This window comes from Bombus fervidus, unplaced genomic scaffold (genome assembly GCF_041682495.2).
Source record: "Bombus fervidus isolate BK054 unplaced genomic scaffold, iyBomFerv1 scaffold0082, whole genome shotgun sequence".
NCBI lineage: Eukaryota > Metazoa > Arthropoda > Insecta > Hymenoptera > Apidae > Bombus > Bombus fervidus.
The window spans coordinates 1,235-10,000 of NW_027212644.1; the positions used below are offsets into that span (position 1 = coordinate 1,235).

Consider the following 8,766-nt stretch of genomic DNA (forward strand, 5'->3'; position numbering starts at 1 on the left):
GTTTGAAAAACTCTAGCGACGGAACGAGGCATTAGACTCGCGACAACGAGGATAGAGAGACGGCCGGCGGTCCCCTCTGAATCCACTTTGGTCGCTCAGGTAAAAATAAAAAAAAATTCGAAAGGGACGCGCACGGTCGTCCTTCCTCTTCCTCGCGCGGTCTTTTCTTCCCGATAGCCAGAAGCAGAGTTTGAAAAACTCTAGCGACGGAACGAGGCATTAGACTCTCGACAACGAGGATAGAGAGACGGCCGGCGGTCCCCTCCGAACGGATGGCGACAACGACGACTAAAGCGCGAAAAATCGCGACGAAAAGGAACGCATCTCCGTTCAGGTGTATGTGTGTGCGTGCGTTTAAAAAAAATTCGATGGGACTCGCAGCCATCGGCCTCGCGCGGTCGTTTCTTCCCGATATCCAGAAGCAGAGTTTGAAAAACTCTAGCGACGGAACGAGGCATATGACTCACGACAACGAGGATATGGACAGGCGGTCCCCTCTGAACGGGTCGACGAGACGATGGTAAAAGAGACGAACCGGACGAAACTTCCGTCGATCAGGTAAAAATAAAAAAAAATTCGATGGGACGCGCACGGTCGTCGTCGTCGTCTTCCTCGCGCGGTCGTTTCTTCCCGATAGCCAGAAGCAGAGTTTGAAAAACTCTAGCGACGGAACGAGGCATATGACTCACGACAACGAGGATAGAGAGACGGCCGGCGGTCCCCTCTGAATCGACTTCGGTGGTTCAGGTAAAAATAAAAAAAATCGATGGGACGCGCACGGTCGTCCTTCCTCTTCCTCGCGCGCGCGGTCTATTCTTCCCGATAGCCAGAAGCAGAGTTTGAAAAACTCTAGCGACGGAACGAGGCATTAGACTCGCGAGGATAGAGAGACGGCCGGCGGTCCCCTCCGAACCAACTTCGTCTAGTTAAGAATCGTTACTCTTTACCATCACTCGCACTGGTATATATCTTTTCGGGCCAACATCCACGCAATGCGTTTTCGTTCTAGGTTACCCGATCCACGAGTACGAACGTACAACGTGGTTTCGTTTTGTCGAACATCGTATATCGTTCGCCGTTGAAACGAACGACAACGAAACGACATAGGAAGAACGAACGCCCTTTGGGTAGGAAGCACGTTTCGAGGAACGACGAGAGTTTGGAGAGACGCGCGAGATAGCTGGAGACGCGCAGATATAGGTATCCATGGATCTTCGAAGAGAACCTTCGAAGATATATAATTCGGTATCCTTTTTTTCTGCGGCTCGCTATTCGCGTTCTTTCGCTCTCGTCGACGACTCGTTATAGACGCTTCGTTCGATCCCAAAGAGCAGTCTTCCTTATGTCCCGTTGCTAGGAGTGAGGCCTACGCAACGCAACTACGAAATATAGAAGAGGTGTGAGCAGTGATCTCTCCGACACGAGGCACTTTAGAGATTTTAGTTTATATATTATATTGTTCGTTCGTTGGATTTCCACGATGCAAATACGAAATACGAGATCGTGACGGCGGGTCTTTCTGTGTACGACCTCACGCAGGCGCCTCGATCGCATTTCTCATTACACGTGGTTTCCACTGTAACTTTTAGTTTTTTCGATATGTGTTCAGCTCAAGTTCCCTCACATATCGTTATTATTATTATTATTATTAATAGTAGCGGTTTCGTGTTATAGGATTCGGAGACGGCGGGTCTTTCTGTGTACGACCTCACGCAAGCGCCTCGAGAATCTTTTTAAGTTTTTCGTTTGTTATAATATTATTCGGAGACGGCGGGTCTTTCTGTGTACGACCTCACGCAGGCGCCTCGAGAATATTTTTAAGTTTTTCGTTTGTTATAATATTATTCGGAGACGGCGGGTCTTTCTGTGTACGACCTCACGCAGGCGCCTCGAATTATTCGTGTAAAAGTATATCTCTTCATCCCGATGATCGAGAGAGAGTGCCACACTCTTCGTATAGTTTCGTAACTGGAGCGTCTCTCACCTCCTTATTGTAAAAAATTTGGCTTTTGTCAAAGTATATAGCTTGTTAATACGTCGTATATACTTTGTGTCGATATAGGAGGAGTACGGCTCCTTACCGACGATATATATATATTTTATTATACAGTGTTCAAGTCAAATATATTCTTTGTGTTTTTGTATTTTTCGTTAATGATCCTTCCGCAGGTTCACCTACGGAAACCTTGTTACGACTTTTACTTCCTCTAAATGATCAAGTTTGGTCATCTTCCCGGTAACATCGGCAATGCTTATCACATTGGCCGCGCACCAGTCCGAAGACCTCACTAAATCATTCAATCGGTAGTAGCGACGGGCGGTGTGTACAAAGGGCAGGGACGTAATCAACGCGAGCTTATGACTCGCGCTTACTGGGAATTCCTCGTTCATGGGGAATAATTGCAAGCCCCAATCCCTAGCACGAAGGAGGTTCAGCGGGTTACCCGGGCCTTTCGGCCAGGGAAAACACGCTGATTCCTTCAGTGTAGCGCGCGTGCGGCCCAGAACATCTAAGGGCATCACAGACCTGTTATTGCTCAATCTCGTGCGGCTAGAAGCCGCCTGTTCCTCTAAGAAGATTTGTTTGTACGTTGGTAGTAAAAACCCGCCGACCGAAGCCGGGGGCCTTCGAGATACCATAATTTACGTCTATTTAGCAGGCTAGAGTCTCGTTCGTTATCGGAATTAACCAGACAAATCGCTCCACCAACTAAGAACGGCCATGCACCACCACCCACCGAATCAAGAAAGAGCTATCAATCTGTCAATCCTTCCGGTGTCCGGGCCTGGTGAGGTTTCCCGTGTTGAGTCAAATTAAGCCGCAGGCTCCACTCCTGGTGGTGCCCTTCCGTCAATTCCTTTAAGTTTCAGCTTTGCAACCATACTTCCCCCGGAACCCAAAAGCTTTGGTTTCCCGGAAGCTGCCCGCCGAGTCATCGGAGGAACTTCGGCGGATCGCTGGCTGGCATCGTTTATGGTTAGAACTAGGGCGGTATCTGATCGCCTTCGAACCTCTAACTTTCGTTCTTGATTAATGAAAACATTTTTGGCAAATGCTTTCGCTTCTGTCCGTCTTGCGACGATCCAAGAATTTCACCTCTAACGTCGCAATACGAATGCCCCCATCTGTCCCTATTAATCATTACCTCGGGGCTCCGAAAACCAACAAAATAGAACCGAGGTCCTATTCCATTATTCCATGCACACAGTATTCAGGCGAAGGTAGCCTGCTTTAAGCACTCTAATTTGTTCAAAGTAAACGTATCGGCCCACCTCGACACTCAGTGAAGAGCACCGCGATGGGATATTAGTTGGACCGCCCCGCGAGGAGCTAAGCCCACCGATAGGACGTACCACATAATGCCAGTTAAACACCGCGAGCGGTGAACCGACACTGTGACACACAGATTCAACTACGAGCTTTTTAACCGCAACAACTTTAATATACGCTATTGGAGCTGGAATTACCGCGGCTGCTGGCACCAGACTTGCCCTCCAATTGGTCCTCGTTAAAGGATTTAAAGTGTACTCATTCCGATTACGGGGCCTCGGATGAGTCCCGTATCGTTATTTTTCGTCACTACCTCCCCGTGCCGGGAGTGGGTAATTTGCGCGCCTGCTGCCTTCCTTGGATGTGGTAGCTGTTTCTCAGGCTCCCTCTCCGGAATCGAACCCTGATTCCCCGTTACCCGTTACAACCATGGTAGGCGCAGAACCTACCATCGACAGTTGATAAGGCAGACATTTGAAAGATGCGTCGCCGGTGCTAGATGACCATGCGATCAGCACAAAGTTATTCAGAGTCACCAAAACAAACGATGGACGAACGGACGAGCCATCCGCCACCGATTGGTTTTGATCTAATAAAAGCATTCGTACCATCTCTGGTACGAATCTGTTTGCATGTATTAGCTCTAGAATTACCACAGTTATCCAAGTAAGTTTAAGTATGATCTAAGAAACCATAACTGATTTAATGAGCCATTCGCGGTTTCACCTTAATGCGGCATGTACTGAGACATGCATGGCTTAATCTTTGAGACAAGCATATGACTACTGGCAGGATCAACCAGGGAACTTTGTATTTTATATATATATTAGAGTCAAAAGACTCTCTTTTTAAAATAGCCTCAGAGTGTCGTAGGTGGGTCCGTAACACCGTACGACGAGACTTTTCGTTCTTAGTGAACGTTCGACGACACCCTTTTAATTCCCGTTGTAACGTCGAACGCCACTACTCTCTCTCCTCTCATTTCGCCACTCTCTTTACTTTCTTTCGTTCGTTTGATTGTTTGTGTGGAATATTTTAAGATCATTCTGTTCATAGGATCATTCTGTAAGAATGGTTTGTTGGTTGAACGAATATGCCTTAGCGGTAAAAAGCACGTAAACTGCATGCTGAACGTACCGTCCTCGTAAGAAACATATTCGTTCGTTCTTTTGATATTCTCCAATCAGAAAGAACGCACTTCCTAAAAGGTAGTACGCTCCCCATTAGCCTTTCGTATGTTTAAAACGTACTGCGTACGCTATAACATAAGTTTTGGAACGGTCTCTGCCGAACCAGCATGAATTGATACTCAGTTAGTAACAAGCACACTGCCCTAACTTTTTTTAAAGTTAGTGCGAGCATACAGGATCCAGCTTCCCGACTAAGGGGAACCTTGCCACGTTATTTGGTCATTACGTCCAGGACAGCGACCGCGGCGCAGCAGTGTAGAGAAAGAGTCGATACGAGAACGAAGGAACAGTCGAGAAATAGCAAAAAAGTTCACTAAGACTCGAGGAGCGGTGACTGAATTCTCAACCGAGGCCGTAGAATAGCCACGCGCTCGACGCTGTTCCGTCCGGACCGTCCGACTCGACGTGTCTCTTATAGATACCAAAGCGCCGGCCGGACGGTCGGCGCCGGCCGGGCCAGCGGCCGGGCGCTTACCATGTAAAACCTCCGTTAGAGCGTACCGTCGGACTTAGTCTCTGAAACGCTCGACCACTTTTTTCGAATAAACTACCCTTAGAAAACATCCTATCGTCGAGATATTTTAACGCACCGCTTATTTTAATATTTCAAACGAGTTTTTATCGAAAAATTTAATTTTTTTTTTTTTTTCAAAATCGCATCAGTAAACCACCTCTTTTAACGAATACGGACAAAAACCACGTTCTTAATCGATTAGAACACGTTAAAACAACGAGAAATATGCAAAAAAATATATACCTTGCAACGTTAATTAACGAAAAAATTAAACAAATATCGCAGTCGTGTCAGTTCGACGGACACTAATTTTTTAAAAAATTCGAAAAAAACGTTTAATCCAGTTGTATTTAATAGAGATATAACCGTTTCTGCAAAAATATTTATACCTTATAACGCTTTTTAACGAAATAACTCGAAATAAGCTTTTCGGACTTTTCCGCCGGCCGAAATTTTTCTAAGTCCCAACGTACCGTCGGACTTAGTCTCTGAAACGCTCGACCACTTTGTTCCAATAAAGTACCGTTATAAAACGTCCTATCGTCGAGATATTTTAACGCACCGCTTATTTTAATATTTTAAACGAGTTTTTATCGAAAAATTTAATTTTTTTTTTTTTCAAAATCGCATCAGTAAACCACCTCTTTTAACGAATACGGACAAAAACCACGTTCTTAATCGATTAGAACACGTTGAAACAACGAGAAATATGCAAAAAAATATATACCTTGCAACGTTAATTAACGAAATAATTAAACAAATATCGCAGTCGTGTCAGTTCGTCGAACACAAATTTTTTAAAAAATTCGAAAAAACGTTTAATCCAGTTGTATTTAATAGAGATATAACCGTTTCCGCAAAAATATTTATACCTTATAACGCTTTTTAACGAAATAACTCGAAATAAGTATTTCGGACTTTTCCGCCGGCCGAAATTTTTTCTAAGTCCCAACGTACCGGTCCAGAATGAGACAAAGTTCCAAAGGCCCGGTCGTATCCGTCCGTTTTTTTTTAACCTTCCACGGACGAAATAAACGTTTAATCCCGACGTAAAATACAATAATATAGCGATTTATATAAAAATATTCATACCTCATAACGCTTTTTAACGAAATAACTCGAAAAAACTTTTCGGTCCGAAATTTTTCTAAGTCCCTACGTACCGCTCGAGAATGCGACTAAGTTCCAACGTCCCGGACGAGTTCGCACTTTTTTTATATAACTTTCCAGCGACGAAATAAACGCTTAATCCCGACGTAAAAAGTCATTTTAAAGCGATTTATGCAAGAATATTCGCACCTTATAACGCTTTTAAGCGAAAAAATTCGAAAAAACGGTTCGATTAAAAATTTTTTTTTAACGTTTTCGGGACGAAATAAACGTTTAATCCCGACGTAAAATATAATAATATAGCGATTTATATAAAAATATTCATACCTTATAACACTTTTAAGCGAAATAACTCGAAAAAACTTTTCGGTCGAAAATTTTTCTAAGTCCCTACGTACCGGTGGAGAGTATGACAAAGTCCGACGGGCCGAGTCGCGTCGGTCCACTATTTTTTTTTAACGTTTTCGGGACCAAATAAACGTTTAATCCCGACGTAAAATACAATAATATAGCGATTTATATAAAAATATTCATACCTTATAACACTTTTAAGCGAAATAACTCGAAAAAACTTTTCGGTCGAAAATTTTTCTAAGTCCCTACGTACCGGTCCAGAATGAGACTAAGTTCCAACGTCCCGGGCGCGATCATACTTTTTTTATATAACTTTTCAGCGACGAAATAAACGCTTAATACCGACGTAAAACGTCATTTTAAAGCGATTTATGCAAGAATATTCGCACCTTATAACGCTTTTAAGCGAAAAAATTCGAAAAAACGGTTCGATTAAAAATTTTTTTTTACGTTTTCGGGACGAAATAAACGTTTAATCCCGACGTAAAATATAATAATATAGCGATTTATATAAAAATATTCATACCTTATAACACTTTTAAGCGAAATAACTCGAAAAAACTTTTCGGTCGAAAATTTTTCTAAGTCCCTACGTACCGGTGGAGAGTATGACAAAGTCCGACGGGCCGAGTCGCGTCGGTCCACTATTTTTTTTTAACGTTTTCAGGACCAAATAAACGTTTAATCCCGACGTAAAATATAATAATATAGCGATTTATATAAAAATATTCATACCTCATAACGCTTTTTAACGAAATAACTCGAAAAAACTTTTCGGTCGAAAATTTTTCTAAGTCCCAACGTACCGGTCCAGAATGAGACTAAGTTCCAACGTCCCGGACGAGTTCGTACTTTTTTTATATAACTTTCCAGCGACGAAATAAACGCTTAATCCCGACGTAAAACGTCATTTTAAAGCGATTTATGCAAGAATATTCGCACCTTATAACGCTTTTAAGCGAAAAAATTCGAAAAAACGGTTCGATTAAAAATTTTTTTTTAAAGTTCTCGGGACGAAATAAACGCTTAATCCCGACGTAGAAATACATAATATTGCTATTTATGTAAAAATATATACGCATCATAACGCGTTTTAGCGAAATAACTCGAAATAACTTTTTGGACCGGAATTTTTCTAAGTCCCTACGTCCCGGCCGGGGGATCGACGAAGTGCCAACCTCCCGGTCATGTCGGTCCGGAGGGGGCAATTTTTAAAAAAAATAAAACGAAATCGTTACGTTCGACTAGAATTCGTCGAACCGTAACGATTTCTATAAAAATATTCATACCTTATAACGCTTTTAAGCGAAATAACTCGAAATAACTTTTTGGACCGGAATTTTTCCAAGTCCCTACGTACCGCTCGAGAATGAGACTAAGTTCCAACGTCTCGGGCGCGATCGTAAATTTTTTACGGCACCTTGCGGGGACGAAATAAACCCTTAATCCCGATGTAAAACGTCATTCTAAAGCGATTTATGCAAGAATATTCGCACCTTATAACGCTTTTAAGCGAAAAAATTCGAAAAAACGGTTCGATTAAAATTTTTTTTTAACGTTCTCGGGACGAAATAAACGCTTAATCCCGACGTAGAAATACATAATATTCCCATTTATATAAAAATATTCATACCTCGTAACGCTTTTTAGCGAAATAACTCGAAATAACTTTTTGGACCGGAATTTTTCTAAGTCCCTACGTACCGGCCGGGGGATCGACGAAGTGCCAACCGCCCGGTCATGTCGGTCCGGAAGGGGCAATTTTTTAAAAAAATAAAACGAAATCGTTACGTTCGACTAGAATTCGTCGAACCATAACGATTTCTATAAAAATATTCACACCTTACAACGCTTTTAAGCGAGATAACTCGAAATAACTTTTCGGTCGAAAATTTTTCTAAGTCCCAACGTACCGCTCGAGAATGAGACTAAGTTCCAACGTCTCGGGCGCGATCGTAAATTTTTTACGGCACCTTTCGGGGACGAAATAAACCCTTAATCCCGATGTAAAACGTCATTTTAAAGCGATTTATGCACAAATATTAGCACCTTGTAACGCTTTTAAGCGAAAAAATTCGAAAAAACGGTTCGATTTAAAATTTTTTTTAAAGTTCTCGGGACGAAATAAACGCTTAATCCCGACGTAGGAATACATGATATTCCCATTTATGTAAAAATATATACGCATCACAACGCTTTTAAGCGAAATAACTGGAAATAACCGTTCGGTACGAAAATTTTTCAAAGTCAGACGGGCTCTCGAGCGTTGCTCGCTCGCTGCGCTCGCTCGAAAAAAAAAACTAGCCCAACCCAAAACCAATCCCTTT

At 42.6% G+C, this 8,766-nt stretch overlaps 1 non-coding gene across 1 annotated transcript; it reads right to left on the reverse strand.

The window, feature by feature from the left end:
• Positions 1-2,152: 2,152 nt before the first annotated feature.
• On the reverse strand, positions 2,153-4,076 carry LOC139997421 (small subunit ribosomal RNA). The gene has a single exon (XR_011802802.1). It is a non-coding gene; the product is annotated as a small subunit ribosomal RNA (ribosomal RNA).
• Positions 4,077-8,766: the final 4,690 nt, after the last annotated feature.